This window comes from Dermacentor silvarum, chromosome 7 (assembly GCF_013339745.2).
Source record: "Dermacentor silvarum isolate Dsil-2018 chromosome 7, BIME_Dsil_1.4, whole genome shotgun sequence".
Classification (NCBI taxonomy): Eukaryota; Metazoa; Arthropoda; class Arachnida; order Ixodida; family Ixodidae; genus Dermacentor; species Dermacentor silvarum.
The window spans coordinates 62902745-62924811 of record NC_051160.1 but is presented as its reverse complement, the minus strand read 5'-3'; the positions used below and the strand labels follow the sequence as shown (position 1 = coordinate 62924811).

General features: G+C 45.6%; 2 protein-coding genes across 9 annotated transcripts in view; one reads left to right on the top strand and one right to left on the bottom strand.

Moving 5' to 3' along the window:
- Positions 1 to 5125, bottom strand: part of LOC119458120 (synaptosomal-associated protein 25-like) — a 327829-nt gene extending 322704 nt beyond the window's left edge. Inside the window, 1 exon segment of the mRNA XM_049670760.1 lies at positions 4760 to 5125. The gene's annotated coding sequence lies outside the window, so the exon portion shown is untranslated.
- The window catches only part of LOC119458913 (zinc finger protein 106-like), a 129201-nt gene that overhangs the window by 22914 nt on the left and 84220 nt on the right, over positions 1 to 22067 (top strand). Inside the window, exons 1-5 of one of the 8 annotated variants that reach the window (XR_007467863.1) lie at positions 5260 to 5795; positions 7127 to 7188; positions 14312 to 14425; positions 18352 to 18640; positions 19503 to 19870. The gene's annotated coding sequence lies outside the window, so the exon portion shown is untranslated. Of the gene's footprint in view, positions 1 to 5259; positions 5796 to 7126; positions 7189 to 14311; positions 14430 to 18351; positions 18641 to 19502; positions 19871 to 22067 lie in introns of those variants that run through there. The other 7 variants (XR_007467864.1, XR_007467862.1, XR_007467865.1 and 4 more) reach the window with 7 other exon arrangements.

The window sequence follows — 22067 nt, the reverse complement described above, 5'->3', positions numbered from 1 at the left end:
TTAAAACATCCTTTGCCTCTGACAGCTAACTGTTCTTTCTTTCTTTCTTCTTTCTTTCTTTTTTCTTTTCTTTTTTTTTTTTTTTTTTTTTGCTGGTGTTTTGTATGGAGTATGGTGTTTCTGGCTAAATGTCTTCGGCCGACACTGAATGAAAGGAAGCAGGCGTAATTTGTTGGTTAAGCCAAGGAACCCAGCACGAGGAACTGAGGAAGAGGAAGTTAGGCACGCTACTCGCTTTATTTTGAAGGTTACGGGCAGAGGAGACAGGCCGATGCAAGATCTCCGGCTGCCGTGGTGTCACACACGTGAAGTAGAGAAAATGAAGTGTACACCCATGGTCCACATATGACGAGAGCTGTCGGTACAAATTCCAAAACGAAGCCATAGGTGGCTTGGGGGGAAGCCCGCTTTCACTTTTCAGCTTGGTGTTTGCCTCCCTACTGATGAAAAAGTTCCCCCAAAATACCTTTTCTTATCGTTGATTATGCTTATTCTTCGTGTGCTTTGCACATTTACATAGAAAATAAACATATTCTTAGGATATTTATGTGTGCAGTCATTAAAGGGTTGAGTAGACGACCCCGCCCTGTCCCTGTCGTTTACTCTTATTTGTCGTCTTATTTTGCGCCACTTGTGCGAAGATGAACTTGTACCAAGTCGGCAAGTTCCTACTCCATTCATACTAGAAAATACTTCCAAGTCAATGACGTCACAGAGGCGCATCGGGCGAAGCTCAAAGAAGATTGCTGCTCATTGCCTCAACAAGTATATAGACAGCCTTTTTTAATGCGAAGCATTCTTGTCCGATTCAACCCAGTTTTTGTCGTGTATCCGGCCTCTTTCGCGACGCAGACCGTTAATAGAACGAAACCGCGGTTTGGATTGTCATCGTACATGACTTAGGTCGCAATGAAAAAATTAAAAGCTTCCTGTCCCGAAAGAAAGTACGCAGAACTGCACAATTAACCATGACATCAATGCGCCTCTTGAGAAACTGCTTTGCTTCAAACGCCGGGCGCCCTTGCTCTAGATTTGAGGTCGCACTTGCAATATGGCGAGCGTCCGCTCACGTGACAGTCCTACTCTGCTCAAGCTACTCTGAAGAACCCTGTGCCGCCTGCGGATTTCCAGAAACGCAAATACACAGTACAACCAGCGGTAAGTTTTTTTTTTTTTTTCGTCCCCCTTTAATTCATAACTTCCTACACTTCAATTAAAAGTACAATAAACGACCCCTATGCTTTTCCTTTGCTTCATTACCTGTTGGCTCCTTACGGTTGTGATCAACAAAAAACCGGGCCCCTCGGTTCCCCTTCTCGAACATACACATATATGACAGACCCATAGGATACACACGCCGCAAGAACATTAACTGTTCGCTGCAGAACACCTCATATGATTCATAATAACCATTCTGCACCAAACCAAGCATGCTTCGTATTCCGTAGATGTCAGCTGTAACCGGAGTTCCTAATTTCTTTTTTTTTTTTTTTTTTCGCCAAGTGAATAAAAGTATGCTTTTAAAGGGATACTTTAGCGGTCTAGAAAGGCTACTGCAGTGTCGCTCTGCAGTGCCCATTTTAAGCATCACAAAAGAGAAAAAATAGCGCGAGAACCGCACACGAAATAAAACACGGATCTCTCTCTCTCTTTTTTTTTCCTCTCTCTCTCTCTCTTTCATGATGACCGCTCACCAACTGGCTCACCTTTCTTTCCTACTTCAATACGTCCGCCTATTCAGGCGTTTCGCAGGCCTTGCAGCGCTCAACAGTAAAAATGAGCGCAGCAGCGCAGACCTCGAAGACGACCAACTCTTCACGCAAGGAATGAACGAACGCTCTACCTGCGCCGGCCATATAACAACACTCGGAGGGGGACGGGGGGAGAATACTTTATTACTTCATTTTTTTTTTTTTTTTTCTATCTCTTACAAGAAAAGGTGTGCCGACGACCTTGGCAACCATACGCGGCGCGTAGAAAAACGCGTCACGCCCCGAAAGCAGCTCAAACAAAGGAACTCTCGACGCAATCGGCACGAAACAAGCGCGCGTGTATTCTCGGCGCTTGCGTCCCCCCCCCCCCCCCCCCCCCCTCATACAACATACTTCCGGCGTAACGAGGCGTCGAAGAGATGGAACGACGTAAGGGTTGCCGCATGACGACGCCTTCTCCCGCTGACTCAACGCGCGGACCTTGACAGTTCGGCAGAAGATTCCTAGTATAGCGGCTGACACAAGCGCGGCGTACCACGTCTGTGTCGCTGTCAAATTCGCTTGTCAACAAGCGGTGCAGACGCGAAAGCGCCGCAGCTGAGCTAGATGTGTGGCTCTGCGAGACAGTTACCCGAAGAGCACGTGCAAACGTGGGCAGAGGAGAACGGAGGAACAGCTATAGATTCCCGTTTCGTCTGCTCTACCTTACTGTTTCGTCTTGTTTACACGGTCATATTAATCTGTTCTGTCCTGCCAGCCCTACGACACAAAGTGTATACGTCTATGATGTCAAATCACCTGGGACGAAATAAAAAGGGTGAGTCTATTCTCCCGGCAGCTGTGGTACTTTCTGAAACGAATTTCTCCCGACACTCATTCATTGGCACTCGGAAGTCACGTGACAAACTGCCTGGAAAAAAAAACTGCCTGCACGTGTGCCATAACCTAGCCTAATCTAACTTAAGCCCGTTTCACATGGTGCGATTTTGTCTGCGAATTGGCACGTGCGAATTCGCAGCTGCGGCAAATAGGCCCGCCGGACCCTTCGTGCGCGCGTTTTTCGATGAACGGCGTGCTGAACTTCTCTTCGAAAAACGCAGATGCGGTGGTAGCCACTGTAGCGGTGGAAACAGACGACCAGATCAGAAGCTGCCGTAGATCCGTGTGAAACGGGATTGCGAATTTTGCATCTGCGGAAATCGTAGCTGCGAAAAACGCACTGCAAAATCGCACTATGTGAAACGGGCTTTAGCCTAGCCTAGCCTAACCTAAACTAACCTTCCGAGAAACAATAGGTGGTGAGTGCCGGCAGAAATTCGTTCCATAAATTATCCCGGCTTCCGGGTGAATAGACACTGCCAAATAAAAAATGACCTAGCTGTTTCACGCCCTCCCAGCCCTGCCGTGTGTGAATTAAAGGTTAAAAAAAAAAACGCCATTCGTAAAAACGCAACAGCCGTTTGCAGCAGAATTGATTACCTCCAGCTCGTGAAACGTGCGATTGCGATATCAGTCAAATATCGGCGCAGGGAGACGTGATCGACCACCAGGAATCCCAGCGCTTTATAACAATGCGCTTGGTCTACAGCATCAAAATGACCTCGCATTCGAGGCTACCACAGCGACTTACGGAGCATCGGTCACCGGACAACAAACAGCACAGGCTACACAGATCGAAGGTCATTCTATTCATTAACTTCGGACCTCCAGGCCCTTCGTGGACTGCGTCTACCTCTTGCTGACGACCGCGACGTACTGAATCGAGCATTAATTCACTTTCGCCAAGAGCACACGAATTCATCTGTGATGCCTGAACGTTATTTTACTTCAACTTAACAACAGAACACCTCACAACAATTTCCTATTGCCAATGCAGATGCATGAAGTATGCTAAACATTCACATGCGAGTCCAAACCATCGACATTTAATTATACATATGTGGATATGAATCATTCAGTTCGACGCATCTGTGATCGACGATCCCGCACTCGTTTCACGCCTGCGGCGGCGAATCGCACGGAGAAGTGTGAATCATGGGTGTGAATGGCTCGGCGGCGATCCGTGAAGTGCAGACGAGCGAGCGAATCAACACTTAACCCGTTGCTAGCCTGAAACTGGAATTTCTCGAGGCGTTCCACATATATCCGGTCGCCTCCCAAAGGAAACTCAGCGGCAAGCAGGACCGCGATAACTAGCAGATCGGTCGACGGCAGGACCGATAACGTATACTCAAACGGATACACGAACTGCTCAGGAAACGGTGATCGGTCTTTCAGAGGCGAGTGACCACGATGAATTGTCCAGACGATACAGAAAACTTGACCGGTTTCTTTTTGACGACGAAAAAAACCTGACCAGCGAGCCGGGAGTACGGCCTACCGACGTACTCACAAAGTTCGGCAGTTTATTTGATCCGCGCTGGGCAAAACACACCTGCTGGCTCGGTAACGTTCACGAGAACTCGACAGACATTGGCGAACGATAATCACGAAGTTGGGGAGGCCGTTAATCGAGCAGCAGCACCTTCCTGATACGACACGCGCGCGCCTCGAAGAACGAATGAGTCTCCCGCCGTAATGGTTTTCATTGATCTGGAGAACGTGACAGGGAGCAAAAGCGAAAGCAAACGAGAACCCGTCAGAGGCGCAATCGCTTTTAACTTGGCACACGAAGCGCGTCCACGCGTTATAGTGAACGGCTCCTTTTAAAGGGCCGCAGTGACCCCGTGCGCCGTCGTCGGCAAGGGGGAGTGTACGGAGATGGCAACAGAAGGAACGGTTATCACTTTCACGTCACAGCTACATCACAGCAGCGCTGGTTGCGGCTTTAATTAGGCTTAATAGGCTAAAAAGGTTCGCCGTAATCACACCCACTGGGTCGGGGAGGCTCACAACACACGTACGGTAACACGAGAGAGCGAAGCCGCGGAGTAGCGGCGGTTGCGATTCAAGCGCTGACGCCAATGCGGCGGGCGCGCTTCTCCGCCAGACAGCCGGTGGCCAGCACGGAGCGCGAATTACATACACTGCACGCACGCTCGACTCACCGTGAGGATGATTACCGTCGAAGGTGACACTTCCACGGTCCACGCGACAAGAAAAGCGCGCACAACACCCGCAAGGAGCTGCTTGTGTTGTTCTCGAAGTCTCGACTGGCGTCGACGAAACGGTGCGGTCGCTGGGAGGCTCGGCCGACGACACCACACACACACAGCCAAGCACGGTGCACACTCTACGACGCCCCGAAGCACGCAGCTCACGCAGGCGTTTACGGGCCGCCTATCAAAAATCTCGCCTCTTCGCCGCAAAACACCGGAAGCTGGCGAACGGATGTGGCGTTCTTCTCCTGCGGCTGTGACGTAACGCAAAGCCTCGCACGCAAAAAGTGTTCTGCTCCTAATCAAGTTGGCAGTGTAAATCAGAGTGTAAAAGTCTGACGCAATAAAACACCTGTCAAATAGTTTTGGTGGTATGCAACTAAGAAATAAAACGACAAAACGCAATGTTTTTTATAAGAGAGCTGGTTCTAGAGTACTGAGTCCTGGCGCGTGCCGTGGGCATGTCGCTAGCGTTGGCGTGATTTTTGAGCGTTGCACGGCTTTTACAACGTTCAGGACATGACATGTATCGAGCTTGTAACATAAGACAAGCTTCGCGAGCGATGCGTGTCAACGCCACTCGCTGTCGCTGAGTCGAGCCGTTGCGTTTTGCGTAGTTCATACGCCGTCGGGGAACTTGGCTGTGCTAGCTGCCGCGATGCAAGAAGCACCAAGCTCGCCGAAAACAGTCGTGGTGGTGCTTTGAAAACACGTGGTTTTATCCATCGGCAGTTACGGGCGACACATCGCCGACACTTGGAAGTTGGCGTCCGTGCTACGATTTATAAAAAAAAGGAAAACAAAATAGAAAAGAGACGACGGTGTCAGCGGCGTTGCATCGCGGCGTCCGCGTTCGCTGTGGCGAGTTCGTTACCTGCACAGCTGCACTGCGTTCACACTTGCGAAGTGATGGTGGGTGATGGATGCCGTGGGTAGGGCTGAAGGATGTTCGACTTGCGGAATCGGGACTTTCAAGAACAGGCAGGTGAGTATACAGCGACGTATCAAAGTTCGTTGCATTGTGCACTGATCGCTTCGGGCCAATTGCGCGTCACTGGCTGAGAGACCGATATTTAAATAACCTGACTGAGACGCCAGTAGGTTTCTCCTGCGAGCGTTCGCAGCAACGCCTAAAATTTATCATGCTGTCGCCGGTTGGTTCTAGTGCAAGGTCAACACGGAAAAAGCCTCCGCTAAATGATGAATCTGTGCGCGAACTGCCCTTTGACTTGGTGTTTTTCCTGGAAGTTTCTCACGGAATTCAAGTGATAGGCGTTGTGTATAACGACGACGTAAAGTTGTACTGTTATACCTGACGACGCAGTGCGTCCCGGGAAATCGTAAAGCTACTTGGTAACACAGCCGGCAGGATTCACATGATAAATGCGCTATTCGCTGCTTAATCCAGTACAATTTTTATGCACAATGTGATTAGTCTTGCTAGAGCTTCGAAAAGCTACAAACATTTCGTAGCGCCTAATCAGCTTTGCAACAGCTGTAGAGAACAAAGACAGCCTTCAGTTGATATTCCATCCAGTACATTGCAAAGGAGGGTAACGCCGCAGGTTTCATGTCATGTTCTGTGGAGTTTTAGGCAGATTAGTATGAGCAGGTAGAAAGTCTTGACCAGAAAAAAAGAAACACTTGCTGGGGGCCAAGCTAAACATTGCTTGTTGTTACATATTGCTACTTGTGTGCAATACTTGAAATACTGAACACAAGTTAGGTGCAATTCGAGTAAGATTTTCATTGGATTCATTTGACTGTCTGTCACTGCAAGTCTTGCAATAAGGTTTGTGAAAAAGGCCTGTACCGATTCCACACTTCGTGGCGGATCGTGTAATTACTGAAGGCCTGATTCTGCATTAGTTCAAAGCAGATATTACTGCATTAAGGTGTTGCAAAGCTGAGCTGTGCTACCATTGTATATGTATTTTTCATTTTAATTGTTTCTATTAAGAGGTAAAAGCTGCACAAACGCAGCTTGAGACACCCTCAGCTCTCAGATGACTCAACATGAGCGAGTAATGCATACATAATCAATGTCACATAATAAGAGAAGATTCACTTACAGACAGCATACACTTGACTGAAAAATATGTTTATGATAATAGCACATAATGAGGTATCAAATGAAGGATCATAAGAATCTGTGAACAGAGTCTGTGGCAAGTTTTGAATGCCAATGCCAGATGCGTTGTAAGAGTCAAAAAGGCCGGCTTGCAGTATACTTTGTAAGTACTACTGATTGCAGAACTCGTGTGACCTGCCGCTTTGCAAACATGGACAGATGCATTCGCATCTTATCTCTTGCAGGAGCAGTTTCAGCATAGTTTCTCATTGGAACACCACACAAGAGTTGACGAGCAATCTCAGTCGTAAGTGCTAAGTCTTTTGTAGCTTGTGTCAGGACCTGGTTTTGAGCTAACTCAGCACTACACTGTAATTCCTTATCATTCATCACTTACTAACCAATATTGGAGATATGTACCGCTTGCTGACTTCTTGTGTAGTAGGCAGCTGTGTGGAATATGTGGTCCACTGTAATTACTGTAATTAGCAAGCATGGAGTCTCAAAAAAAAGGTCCCTGCAACACTTCTTTGTAGCATTTGCACCTCAACCAATCAAAAATAAACTTGGAAGTTTGCCTAGAGAAGGTTACTTGTGTTCTTTCTTGGGGCAGGTCCATAGTACACAAGATGCACAGCTTCTACTTGCATTGCCCAGAGTCTCGCATACAGCAGTTAGTGAAGGTGCCCAACTGTGCACATACCGTGAATAAGTGCACCAGTTTGATCACATTAGCTGTCTATTTACTGTGAATTGGGGTGGGGAGGCACCAAACAATGTGTTATACACAGACATGAGATTAAGCAAGGCTCGATAATGGGCTAGGTGGTATTCCATGCAGATACCTTGTTTGGCTATCATGTGGTGGTACATGCAAATGCAGGGCGCCTGATTGCACAAAATGGATGAAATCGAGGCATGGGAAGTTTACAATGCTGCTACTTTCAGTTTGTGGACAGCAATTTTTCATGCTTTTTACATCTGACGTTTGTAAGACATGCTAGGAACCTGCTCAATTTTAGGGTTACATATGAGCCATTGTAGTTTGTGAAGGTGGGTTGTAGCAGTCAGCACTGCAGTTCATCAATCTCATGGCGATTTCCAGGGTGTCGCCATGGCCACTAGGGATGTCGGTAGGGGTAGCCGTTTGTGGACTTAGGTGGCAACTGCAGTTGCTAGTTGGTTAGTTTTCATAATCATCTTTTGGATACTTCCTGCCAGTGATAAACTGGCTTAACTCTTTTGTTGCCACACCACTTCAGATCGATCACTGGTGATCGATTATTTCATTCCCCAATTTCAATGTGTTGAGATAGTTGCTCAGATGCATAACACCTATCCAGTAGGCAACCCAGGAAAAGGGCCTTAAAAAGCTGTTTTGGTTTTGTTTCTGGAGCAAAACTGTTATTCTTAACACAACAGTTAGTAAACAGAAGCATGCACATTGCGGCGAAACTTTGCTTCTTGCCACTTGCGTGGCAAGAAGCAAATTTCCCAATGAAATTTTTGTGGTTAGAGCACTGGGAGTAAAGTCGGAGGTCGACATTACGTTGTCAGATGTACAATCTTACTGAGCTGAAGGATGATAATTAGAAGACAATGCTGGTTAGCTGTCTGCCACTAATTATGTACTGTTGTTGGTGCAGTACTTTGCTAATGGAATTAATTATTAACAAGTGTAAAGTGATGCGTGTCTCTTGTGCATTTAGTAGTCATTTTCCATAATACCTGAACAACTCTCCCTTAGCCGCGGTTTCCTCCTATAAATATTTAGGTGTCCATATCACATCTAAACAGAGTTGGTCTTTGCATATTGAGAAGATAATTAACAATGCTAATTGCATGTTAGGTTACGCTGTAACTTTTCAGCAGCTCCTTCATCTTTAAAACTCTTATTATATAAAACACTCATTCGATCTAAAGTAGAATACTCCACTCCAGTCTGGGATCCTAGCACTAACAATTTGGTTGCTTCACTGGAAATGGTACAGAATTGCTCTACTCACTTCAAGTGTTTCCGTTATAACGACACTGCCAGCATAACTTCTATGAAATCAGATATCTCTCTTCCGTCATTAGCATCCCGCCGAAATAATTTTCGCTTGAACTTTTTTCGTAGGCTTTACTATCACTCGCCCCTCCTTGACGAATTCGTCCTTCAGCCATATTGTATATCTGACCGTGTTGACCATCGCCTTAAGGTTTGTATCGAGCCATGTCATACTAAAACCTTTCTTGGCTCTTTTTTACCTCGAACTTCACTAGACTGGAATCGCCATCTTTCCGACATTGTTTCCATTTATGATAACACCCGATCTTAAATCTGCCTTACCTAACATTGCATAATTAGGAATTACCATGCCTTACCTTTGTTACATTATTGTGCACTATGCTTATTGTCTACCCACTCCCCTGTGTAATAAATAAATAGGTTTCATCTCCGTAAGTTTTATTTCTCCCCAGTGGCACTCCACAACAGGTTGGCCACTCGTCGAACATGCAGAACTAGGCATTTTCAAAATGTTTGGAACAGTTTCAAAAAAGTGCCTGTTTCAGCCAGTTGTTCAGAATCGAGCTTTTCCAGCAGCTGCTGTGGTTTGACAGAGATGATCGCAAACGCCTTCCTACTCGAAAACCAATGCCAGAACACCACCCCACGAAAATGTAGAAGAGGCAATACTGCAAGATGTGCCGTCTGGAGCATGAAGTTGAACAAAAAAAAAACAATGTTTCACTCGCAACGTACAGGAATAGCTTCGATGCATGGCACAGGCATTGGAAATAACAACCTTACTGTGTTTTTTCTAGCCAAAGAACAATTGTGCATTGATTAAATCATATAGAAAAGCGGTCTGGAGCATTTATCTGTGAAGTTCATCTCCTGAATTTCTTTTAACATTTATTTTTTGTAGCTGTATTGATTTTATATAGCTTTATTTTCATGTGGCCTGAAATATCAGAATCAGAATCAGTTTTTATTTTCCTCAAGGAAAAATGGACCCCAGACAAAAAATATGTCGCCTTAGCAAATTTTTGAATTACTTATTAAAGTTTTTTTTTTCTTAAACATGTATTTGGAAGTGCCAATTAGTTTTGTTGCAATTCATAATACTGCATTACATGCTGTTGTTTATGGGGGACAAATTGTTTTTTTTTTTTTTTTTTAGACCACTCAAAAATGGTCATTTTCACATAGTGACAAAAGTGTTAAACCTTGTGCCGAGTGGAAGAGGACAAGGAAATATAAAATGAATTCATAGATCTAAAAACTCGGCGTAGACGCCTCCTCTCAAGGGTACCCTCTGCGGTTGCCCAGTGGCATGGGCTTTGTGCCGCTGAGCGCAAGGTCACGGATTCGAATCTTGAGTGATAGGTTCAGTTTGAACCTATTGACATATCAAAGATCATCAAAAGCAGCTGGCATTTCGTTGATATTTCTATAAAAATTCCAGTGCAAATATACATTAACTTATTAGTCTGTTACTACTACTCACGAGGCCAGAATGCTTGAACTGTAAGTCCTAATACATTGACAGTGGACCCTGATATGTATTCCTGTTAACCTATCAGCTAGCGCCATTACAGTATATACACTGACCAGTTTACCTGTAAACTAATACAGTCGTACCCGGATATATCGAATCTGAATGGGGTCACAAAAAAGTTTGATATATAGATAATTCGATATATAAAATAAAAAATTTGTAAAAAAAATTGCAACGAGATTGTACTGCTGTTCGTTGTACACAATAATTCGTTATATGTGGGTTCGATATGTCCAGGATCGACTGTATGTACCAAATGAACATTCCTAATGGACTGACAAGAAACTAATGAAGAATTGTACTTGGCTAATAGAAACTTCTATCAAACTAATCAATATCTTATACATCACATACAAAATCTGTTTACACTAATACAAGTCTCGTAATACTTGCTGTCATGACACTTACAGAGCAGGTGTATATAGCCTAATGAGATCAGTCCCATCGTTTACCATAATAAGAATGGCAGTCACATTTGGCACTGGAAAAACACAGCCAAGCACGTGCACGGTACAATGAACAGGTGTCATCTGCTGCAGCGTAGACTATAGAGAGCTGCATATTTTCACTAGGGGAATTTATTGCTTCCCAATCGGCTTTATTATCAGCTTAGATTACTGACCGCATTTTCGACGTGTCATTTCTTTCTGTTAAATGAAGGTTCAGGTAGCGTTGCCATATATCGAAGGGACGAAGTTGGAACTAGAGAGAGGGGGTGGCTTGTGACCACCGACCCTGTCGATGCCAGCAGCCGCCAGTTTTAGACCTACCTTGTCGGGATTTACAACAAGAAAGGTGCACTATAGTTGCCTACACATCGGGGCTACCAATACAGATAAAAGACTGTGAATGGTTAGGGCTTACAATAGAACTAAAAGCGGGACAAAAACAAAACCACCTTTATGTTTCTGACAGTCCAATGGAAGACAAAAGAGAAGAATGTGCAAACGAGCTGTCAGGCTTCATATAAAGGAAATCTGGTTTATTGATTGTAATTCAGTAGAAAACAAAAAAAGCACAACTCGGCACATTTAACCCTTTCACTCCCGGGTTTTTTTCTTACTGCTCCTCACCCCCTGCTGGGTATTTTTTTCATGTTGGTTCAATGGAAATTTCATGCTAGTAATGCACCATGATACTCCGTAGGACATGTAAAGATATTCATCAGCAGTTCTTGATTTTCTTCGGCCGTCAAAGCGTGGACGCACGTGGCGCGTTGACTCACCATGGCTGCTGCGCTCTGCCGAGACAAAGCGGCGCGGGTGTAAACATGTGCGCTCCATCTGTTCTCTAAAATTGAATTTACAAGTTCTATGTGTTTAGGTGTCCTCTTCATAGCTGGCGGGACATGAGCGCAATTTTTTTTTTTTTTTTTTTGCGCGAGTTGTCTCAGGAGTGGCAGGGAGTGAGTTTAAAAAGCAACACGAGTATACTCGGGCATAGCAGGGGGTGCGCGTGGGTGGTTTCACGAGTTATCTCGATAGTGGCAGTTAAAGGGTTAACTGTTCCGACACGGTCGAGTCGGCGCTCGGGATATTTACAGAACAGTTCGGACTGTCTTGTTAAATTCGGGATGGTTGGCAACCGTAGTTTCAAGCCCTCTAAACCATAGAAAAAATGCTGGCAAGTATCAGTGTGCCCTAAATAACTCACTAGAATACTTGTTTCCTCAGACCAGTTTCAGTTTCGATACCATGACATCATGATACACGGGCTCATTCTGTTCCTGCTATATCACAGCTTTTCTTACTTTTTTTTATTATTATTACGATATGAGCAGTGTCGTCATACATAGCCTTCTTGCTACACAATGTTGGCAAATTTTGCGCTGCATCACGACAGGGTGATCATGTTGATGACGCTGAGTCTGGCATTTCCAGACCAGTTAAAGTGTAAAATTAATATATCTTGTAATAAATGTTTGCCAGCCTTCACACTTGCTAAATGTCATGCATTTGCATGTAAAAAATATGTAGTAAACTTTGTAGAACTTTGAAAGTATGCGTCAATACTCATTCAATCTTGGCTTTTCTGTAGCCACTTGCAGTATGTCTAACCCTTTCACAGGCAGACTTCTTCTGCACGGCCTAGTAACTTAAACCCCTGTCAAGCGGGCAAGTTAAGTGCACTTACGGAGAGTGTCATTCGGTTTAAGTGCACTTTGCCCAATCTAAACGTCGCAAGTGGAGTGTCACTCGCCGCTGAGTGCACAGAAGAAAAGTCAAGTTATTTTTTTAGTACTCAAAAAATTACAGAACACTTGGAATGCCTTTCCATGGCTCATACGCTCAGAAAACAAGAAAAAATGTACTTAAAAAAAAACAGTTCTTCACTTTCTGTGCTACTGCCCGAAGCAAGGGTCTGCGCAAAATGGCACAGCGCAGCCCCGGTAAATGTGCCACATCTTCTTCCATGCTCAGTTATGCTGCTGTTCTGGCACATATTCGCAACAAAGCATACACCCAGGAAATTCCAAATAAATGATTCTGTTCTATTGGTAAGAAAACTGTTTCGAAGCTTTTGTACACCTAAGCCTCAAACTAATGTGTAATGATCAACCAGCGTTGGTGAGACCAGCCCAAAGCAATGGAAATGCCATAGCTCCATTTTTAGGGCAACAGAGGGCACCAGAGCTTTTTCTTTAATTTCGTTTTATAAGGTTTCTTTAAGATGACGAGGCATCTCTGTGGTGGGAGTTATTCCTCCCATGGCTTTTCTACATGCATATAGTAGGGGAAAGGATGCTACCCGCCACCCGTAAAAGGGTTCAATCAATATGCCTGCATACAGACTTCAACATGCAACTTCTCATCTTTCGCTTCACTTTCGCCCGTCCGCGGTGCAGGGTAGTCAACCAGGCTCAGCCTGGTTAACTTACCTGCCTGCTGTTAGAAGAGGTGTCCAGCTGTGCACAAACCTCACCACTACTATCACTCTGTCAACATGTAGGAGGCAGACCCAAGCAGAAAAGCTTTAGTGGGGGGACCTCTTGTCGATGTGAGCACATAAAATGGAGTGATATAGGGATTAGATATATTGTCGAACCCACATATAACGAATTATTGTGTATAATGAACAGCAGTGAAATCCCCGTGAAAATTTTTGTATTCAATTTTGATTTTATTTTAGTGGTGGGGCAACTCGAGCACAATACAAAATGGGGGAGATTTTATTTGATGAAAAGGGGTGTGATGGATGCCTGATATTAGAAAGTTTGAGCTTGTCCACTTACATATTACCCCTTTGCGAAATAACAGGTTGTGGGAGACGTAGATGGCAGTAGGAATGCTGGTAGCGACTTCTCGGGACGCTTCGTCCAACAACAATGTGATTAAAACATTTGTGTTACACAAGTGTTCTCGTTAAAGGAAATTGAAAAAAGAAAAGGGCTGCACATGGACGCTTGCGTTGCTGCCGACAATTCACAAACAGCCAAGTAGAATACGGTTGCTCACTGCAGTAGTAGCTGTCCTCCCCTTTCATTCAAGCCTGTACCACAGTACGGCTCCAAAGTGACTACTCATAGATTTCTTTCTGGCACCCCAGTTTTCTGTCAAGGGTAATATGTATGTATGGACAATCTAAAGCTCTTCATTTCTGTTGTTGGCTTTGACCTATGAAGACAGGTGTCTGAAATCAGCCTGGTTACTTTACCTAACTCGATGTAATCACATTCTCTTCATGTTACCGTTCATGTATGCCAAGTAAAATTTCAATTTGAATTGGACAACTTGCCTGCATACTTGTTTTTTTTTTTTTTCTTTTTAAACATGTATGCAGACAAGTTGTCCTATTCAAATTGCAATTTTACTTGGTAGGACATCTCGTGGCATTGCTGAGGCCGCTACCTTTGTTGCAACTACAGAGTGTGCATCCATGTTTCAGGACTTGGTATCACATCTGCGACCTCTGCAAGAAAAAGGCAGGGCCACTGCAGAACTTTGCTGACCACCTTTGTGGCCGCAAACATCGCCGGGCGGTTGAGATGTACAAGGAAACGTGGGTGATTGGCTGGCCGATCTGTGAAACGGTCATTTCTCTCTTCTTTCTTTCTTCCTCGGACTGCATTTGGCACAACTTCTCCCCTCTCTTAGCACCTCATCTGTAGTTTCCACTAACGCTTTTTTTTTTTTTATCCTTCAAAAGGCACTTCTAAATTTTGATGCCACTCTTGGGGTCTTAGAGACACTTCTAGGGATGCACTTCCACTTGGCTGGCTTAAAGAGACAATAAAGAAAAACATTGCATCAGCTTAGACAGATAAAGCAGTGTTTCCAAAACTATATTTTCCATTAATTTCTTGATATTTGGTGGATTATTAGAAGCGAAACAAAGCTCAGAGTTCGGCTTTTTAGATTTCACACAGATTCCTCAGTACTAGTACGCCAGTCTGACAACGCAGATTTCGAAAGTATTTTTTCGTGTTTAGGCCGTTGTGGCTCCGTAAATGTTCTTAAAGCTTGCAACATGCAGTCTTTGGCTCTTTTAAAACACACCATCTATATTGATTAACAATGAACTTAGCTCAGGAGACGGCGTCACAATTCATGACGTAACAACAACCTGTTGCGGGAACGTCAAGACGGCGTTGCCACCCATCTTTCGTTGTTGCGTCTTTTCTGGTTTACCAAGTTTTTTTCTCACAGTAAGAGTGGCATTCTTGGTATTGACGAAGGCTATTTTACTAATACAACTCAAAAATTTTTTCTCTTGAGTACCTTTAAGGCCTGTGCATCTTGTTTCAGCTGTGGTGAGATTGCACACCTTAAAGGGCCCCTTTTAAGGCCACATAGCAAAGGTCGGTTACACGCTGGAAGTTGTTCGTGCCCTCTAGGGAGCGTTCTACCACAATAATTTTTCAAATTGGTTCATTAATAGCTGATATAGAAATATTTCAGTGCGGTGTGGGGGAAGAGAGGGGTAGCGCTCGGCTCGGCATCACTCAAGACTCGGAAAAACAGACGACAGTCACTCTACCACAACCGTACAGTCATTGCTTATGCGCTGCCATTCCAGTTCGATTTCAAAATTTTTCCGCCACTCCTGTGAAACTCTCGAAGACAATTGATCGAACAGGCCTAATCGATTAAGTCGATTAAATGAAAGGTGGACATCGATGAAGATTAATCTATTTGTGGGATGCATTTAATCAATTAATCATTAATCGATATGACCAACCCTACTACGCACCTGTGCAGTGCATTGATGTAGCTTTGACCTGCACTTGCAGATAGTGCACCAGCAAAGTGGGTTCCATACATTGGGGTGTTTCCTTTAACAGTATGTTGCACTGTACACTGCAAAGGACAAAGAATGTACAAATGTTCTCGAAGTGTAGTCTGAAATTTGGGCAAGAATTCGTTATGCGCACCAAACTGTCCATGGTAGCATGCGAACCTGCGAGGTCACCCTGTGCTCCAGCAGTTACCATGTAGGTTCTCAATCTACTGCGCATTGTTCTATGGAAACATGGCAGCAAATGGAAGGCACGAATATAACATGATTAACAGCATGCTGGCATGCATTCATGCCGTTAGTAGCATGTGTTCTTGAGCACAAAGGCAGACAAAGTGATCATAATGGCAAGAACCAGCAGCTGAGTTCCTTGTCTGCACTCGCGGCATGTGTGGCATTACAGTCCTCCCTGTCATTTGAGCTGTGTTCTCATGAAGCTGTGTTTAATGCCACAGTATCTCAGTGTAATTGCTTTGTACGAAAATGAGAATCTTAGGTATCACCATAGTCCCTTAATAGCTTTTTCTGGTCACGAAACTCCCGCCTCAGTTTAATATAGAGCCAGCGCCTGCCGCTAGGGGCGCCGTAGTAAAAGAAAGGCCACCTAGCCGAGCGGCCGCCGCAGGCAGCGGCGGTATTTTTTCTGCTCTGGTCGCGTTGCGGCCGAAAGCCCAGCTTCTTTTAGATTTTATTTACATTTTATTTTGTCGTAGCCAGTTACAGTATCCAAACTTGAACATCTGAGAGTGTTTTCTAATTGAAATCAAGGCACGTACAAAAAGTAAACAATCTCAAAGTCGGCTGGCGGCTCCGTGTGTCAGCAGACGACGCGCATAGAATTGTTCTTACTGATAAATCTGTCGTTAGTTGGCCCAACCGGCTTCGATTAAAAACTTTTAAGCAGCCTTTATGCGCCGTACAAGAATAAGACATTAGCGGCGTGGCGTTGCCAGTAAACGACAACCTGAGCTCAAGGTCGTGTGATGTTAGTGAATTCCGATTGCACTCGAACCGTTCAGGCGACGGTGACAGATTCTAATCGCACGTAAGATAAAATGTTCTATGACGTCAGAATTAGTTTGGAACAGGTACATCGGCAGATCGTAGCCGTGAATGAAACACTTGCTTGAAGGGTAGTATTGTCATTTTTCATGTATCGCAAGCTTTGCTAGTTTTCGTGCGTATATTATTCCAAATGTGCGACAAAGTTTTCAAACACGATTTTCGTTGTCAATGTACCCTATGAAAACCCAAACGGATTATTATACCCGACTGACTCAGCCCTGCACTTATTATTCTCTAACTCGCACAAGCAGAGTGACGAGGATTGACGGTCCGTTGCACTCAGTACCATACCTCCTTGGCGAACAGCGACGCATGATAGTATTTGAATCGCGAACTTTCTTTGAAGCAAATGTAGCCGTTTTAACTCGCGAAAATTCTCATGAGAAATAACATTTAATTTTCGCTTTCACTCAGCACTGCTGTAGTGTAGAGTGAAAAACGATCTGAAAGTTGTATTGACACAGAAAACTGACAGCTTGTTTTTTCCTGTTGCACTATGTTCTTAATGTCCCATTTATCACGGCTGGAAGCCTACTTTGCTTCAGGAAACAAAATTACTTCTGTGGCATGGCCCTTTTGTGAGCCGCGCAGCGCTGAGGTAGCAACCTTAAGCAAATGTTACAATTGTCAATAGCTGTTGCTATCAGCATGCGAAATCCATAGGCATGAACTCAAACTAAGTGGTTATGCGAATAATTTGCCGTCTATAAGTATCAACACACACACAGTGCAATCATGGTTGGAGGTCATAAATATTTTATTGTTTAAACCAGAACAAAGTTTTTATGTGTGCTTATATTCTCATGGAGATACTAATAGGCACCGATTTTATTTGCAATATATAAATGAAACAAATATTGTAGACAGAACAGGCTGAGAATCACACACACACGCACGAACGCACACACACACGCACAAACGCACACACACAGGCCGTCGAAAACACGAGGAATGACAGTTGGCCTGAGGCGCGGTTTGTCCCTCGGCAACGATACGGCGTCAATGTTTATCGTGAAATCATCCGTACGTACGGAGATGGATGATGGATCAAAGTGATTCGCGCACACAATCTCATGCTTGGACTCGAAGCTGAAATCGTCCGTTTCTTGCCGCGGTATGGCTCGCTTCCAATTCTCGAAGTGCTCACCAACACTCTGCATTCAACGTAGCGATACCGTTTCGGGAGTGCCTTTGTAGCCGCAACGGCCCCCCGGCACACAACACCTGAACGGCATCGTCGGGCGAACGTGCCACAGAATGACAGAATTCGGATCTCGCCTAAAAATCAATCACAAATATAAAGTACGCGTCCAAACTTTCAGCCCACGCCAGCCGCGTCTGCAGTCTCTCCGGGTTTACCACGGAGAAAGGTGGCCTTTCAGCTACGGTGGCGCCGCAGCGCGGCGCCTTCATGCAACATATCAAGCTCTCCCATAGAGTGACGGCGGAGTTTCGTGACCAGAAAAGTATTGAGGGACTATGGTATCACTAAATCTGTCCTAGTAGCACTGGCACTGTGGCAGACAATAGCCACAGTGGACCTGGTGTTATTTCTGTGATGTTCCTTTCATGTGAAACCATCGTCTGTGTTTGTTCTAACCGTTCTTCGGTTTGCCTCTGTTTAGTTTGGCAAAGGAAGAAGCATCCAGAGCGAAGCCTAAACCAAGCCTAAAACAGAGTGAAAGAGCAAAGGGTGTGTCCAAAGCCAACAAAAAGAAGCCACTTTCCAAGGCAAAACAGGTCAAAAAGGTGACAGCCAAGCAGTACAGAGGCTCAAAAAAGCCGACAAACCGTGCGGCCGTCGGCAAAAAGAGCACTAAGCAGGTCCTCAAGAACTGTGATCGAAAGACTAGGTACGGCAACCAAGGGCACCAAAGGTCAAACGATACCAATTCACAGGACTACAAAGACAACGTAAGTTTACTACATTCGCTGCCTTCACACTATCAGACATAGATATATTTGCTTTTTGATGGTAGCTGTTTTTCACCGGATTGTCACTGATATCGATTTGTCGCTCGGCACAAGACGTGCCTACTGTATCCGAAAGTTTTCAAATGTTGTCACGTGTTTCGTCGCGAAAGAGTCTTGTCTAATCAGATTATGTGCACGACACAAATGCTGTTGTACATTCTAGAATGTAAGCCAGCTCGAGCGAATATGGAATGTACTGGGGGTCGTGTGGCACTGTGAGGTGCTGATGCACAGGGCTCATGCTATCACGCAGCCAAGTTGCGGAGCGCATTCGTCGCCGAACACCAACTACCACGTGAGAGCTGTGTGACGTCTGAAGGTTTAGGTACTGTGTTAGCTAGAACAGCGCTTCTCTCCACCCACCACCCTCTCCCCATGTGACAGCTGTGGTAGAGAACTCCGGCAGGAGAGGAGGATGGCAGTCGCGTCCCACGCCAGCGCTCGCACTGCTTGAGACAACACGCATATGACGAACCGGCTTATATATAAAGCCACTTATGCTACCTCTACAGATGTACTGCGTAATGGCTTAGTTCTCTATGGAATTATGCAATGAAACAAGCGCCACCTAGAAATCCTCACTACAACAAGCATTTGCCATGAAGCGTATCATCAAAAGCGAATAGTCTTCTAGAAGCATTCGGCTATTCGCTTACATTGACAATCATCATCGATGGATTCTGCACAATTTTAATTCTTCTATGTTAGTGATTTATAGGCGTATACTCGCAGAGTGCATTAGTTGTGCCCTTATATTTCCTAGCAGTCTAGCGGTTAACTTCATGACAAACTTCACTTTCAGCAGCAAAAGGAGCCGTCAAGAAGGGGGAGTTGGCCATCTGACGGATCAGGAGCCAAACCAAGCAAGAGGCCGTCTGTTCAACGGGACAGCAGTGAGCCAACACCGTGTCTGAGATCAAGAGACGACACTCGCAACCCTTCCTCCAAGGACAGCTCCTTTGAGGGTGACTCATCACTGGTAGAAGAGCCTGGCGACGACGGTGACTACGAAATGAACAGGAACTGGAATGGGCCCCCTCGTTTCCCGATGAACCCGTATGGTAGAGGGGCCTTCATGGGCTATGGTGGACGGGGTAATCCTCCTTGGAACAGACCTCCTCCACCCCGACACCCTTTCAACCGGTACGAGGGTCCCAGGCAATTTAATAGGTAAGTTCTTTTCAGAAAACGGGGAACACAGAAATGAATAGGGAATATACATAAGTCTGCAAATGTGCTTCCCTGCACACTATTTTGACCTACACAAGATTATGGACATCGCTCTAAGAATACAATCACACCCGCAATTGACAGAGGTCGTGCGACCGATCGTGACTGTCGACCGAGGAGTGACTCAAGGTGACCAACGATCACAGCGGCAAGTGCAACCGGCTCATCACCATATCGAAATGTCTCATAATTGATTTCATTCACGTCTGCTCTCACTGTCATCACCATGTAAAAAAAATATGCGGATCCCACGCAGTGTGGAAATCAATTTAAGCGAAGCTTTATATGCTGTTTGCTTTGATGGACGATAATTAGCGGTGATGTTGGGGGCAAATGTGTAATTTGTTGAGCGTTTATTGGAATACGAGAGTGGTGAGTTGATGTTAAACATTGCCTTGTGTGCACCACTGCTGTTTGTCGGCGTAGTCCACAGAACACACAGGGAGACGTGTTTGCTTGAGGCGGCGTTGTGCGTCGTTGTTCATAATCTCTGAGGGGGTTGAGCCTTATCATTGCCTCACATGTCACATCGCATCGTGGCAGAAGTGTACAGAAGAACATTTCCTCAACAACAGCAAATCGCAGGGGTGAGTGAGCACGCGGCAGCGCAGCGTGCTTTACCACCACGCCTGCCAGCAGAGACGCCAGCTCCAATCACTCACTTCGGGCTATGCATGATTGTAATGTTTACACTATCACAGCCCAGCATGCGACCTCCACAGCCCAGCACCTGACTTTTTGACGCATAGGAACGCATGCACAGCACATGCCATATGCACAAACAGTGAAATGCCGCCGGCTGGGATACGCGGAGGTGAGCGCTATCTGGGGGTGTTGCAAGAAACGCAGCGGTGCGTACGAGCAAGACCATAGCAGCGCCCGGAAAGTCAGGAGAAGAGAAAAAGAAAGCATCGCTTTAATAAGCAGACGTCCTTCTCCTGTGCCGCTGATTGGTTCAGTAGGTTTGCTATTGTTGTTGCGCAACTGAAAAAATGAGCATCGAGCGACTGACACAATTGTGACCAACTTGGTCGCGCGACTTCTGCAAATCACTGGGGTGAGTGAGTTTAGTCTAAATAAAATAGAAGGGCACAAAGCAGGTGCCAATATCCTAGTCGCCATCTCCTCTTTACTACATCTTTGCAGTTTGCAAGCCTACCCTCGGCTCAGTGGTGCTGTAGCGAAGTATACGAACGCCATAAGGGTCATGCTCTTCAGCCCTTTCTAGTGGGTCGATCCCTCCTGCGCTCTCCTCGAGAAACGCCGCTCGTGCTGAGAGCTCGGGCCTTGAACTAACAGTCGTTCCAAAAGGATGGTGCCTAATAAGCGACTTTACAAGTGGTGGAGAGTGCTTCTGCCTACAGCGTGAATCCTGGAGCTTCGATCCCGTACCCTTCGTTCAACTATGCCAGAAGATGCATCCCAGCAAGTGCCACCTACCCCATCCCAGCAAGCGCCTCCTCAGTCTGTCATGTGCTCTAGAGTGCCTCGCCACAGGGACCCTGCCATCTTCAGCGGTGCGCACGAAACCGATGTGGAGGACTGGCTGACAACATATGAGAGGGCAAGCGGTCACAACAAATGGGACGACCTCGCAAAGCTCAGCAATTTTATCTTCCATCTCGTGGGTGTCGCCAGTCTCTTGTACAGCAACCATGAGACCGATTTTCCGATGTGGTCCTCGTTGAAGACTTCTTTGGTGGCGGTGTTTGGTCGCCCTGCGGTGCGCAAGCTGCGAGCGGAATCGCGTTTGCGAGAACGTGCACAGCAGCCGGGTGAATCATTTACCAGCTTCATTGAAGATGTTCTGGACTTGTGCAAACGAGTCAACGCGACGATGTCGGAATCCGACAAAATAAGAAATGTCATGAAAGGGATTGAAGACGATGCGTTCAACATGCTACTTGCGAAAAATCCTCAGTCCGTGACAGACATCGTCACTCTATGCCAAAGCTACGAGGAGGTACGAAGGCAGCGCTCCATGACACGTCGCCCTTCATCGCGTGATGAACACATTGCTGGTTTGGCCACCATCTCCGACCAGACAGCACTTCTGACAGAAGTGAAATCGTTCCTTCGGGAGGAAGTTGCATGCCAGCTCTCCTTGCTAACCTTCGCTCAGCCGCCGCATGTGCAA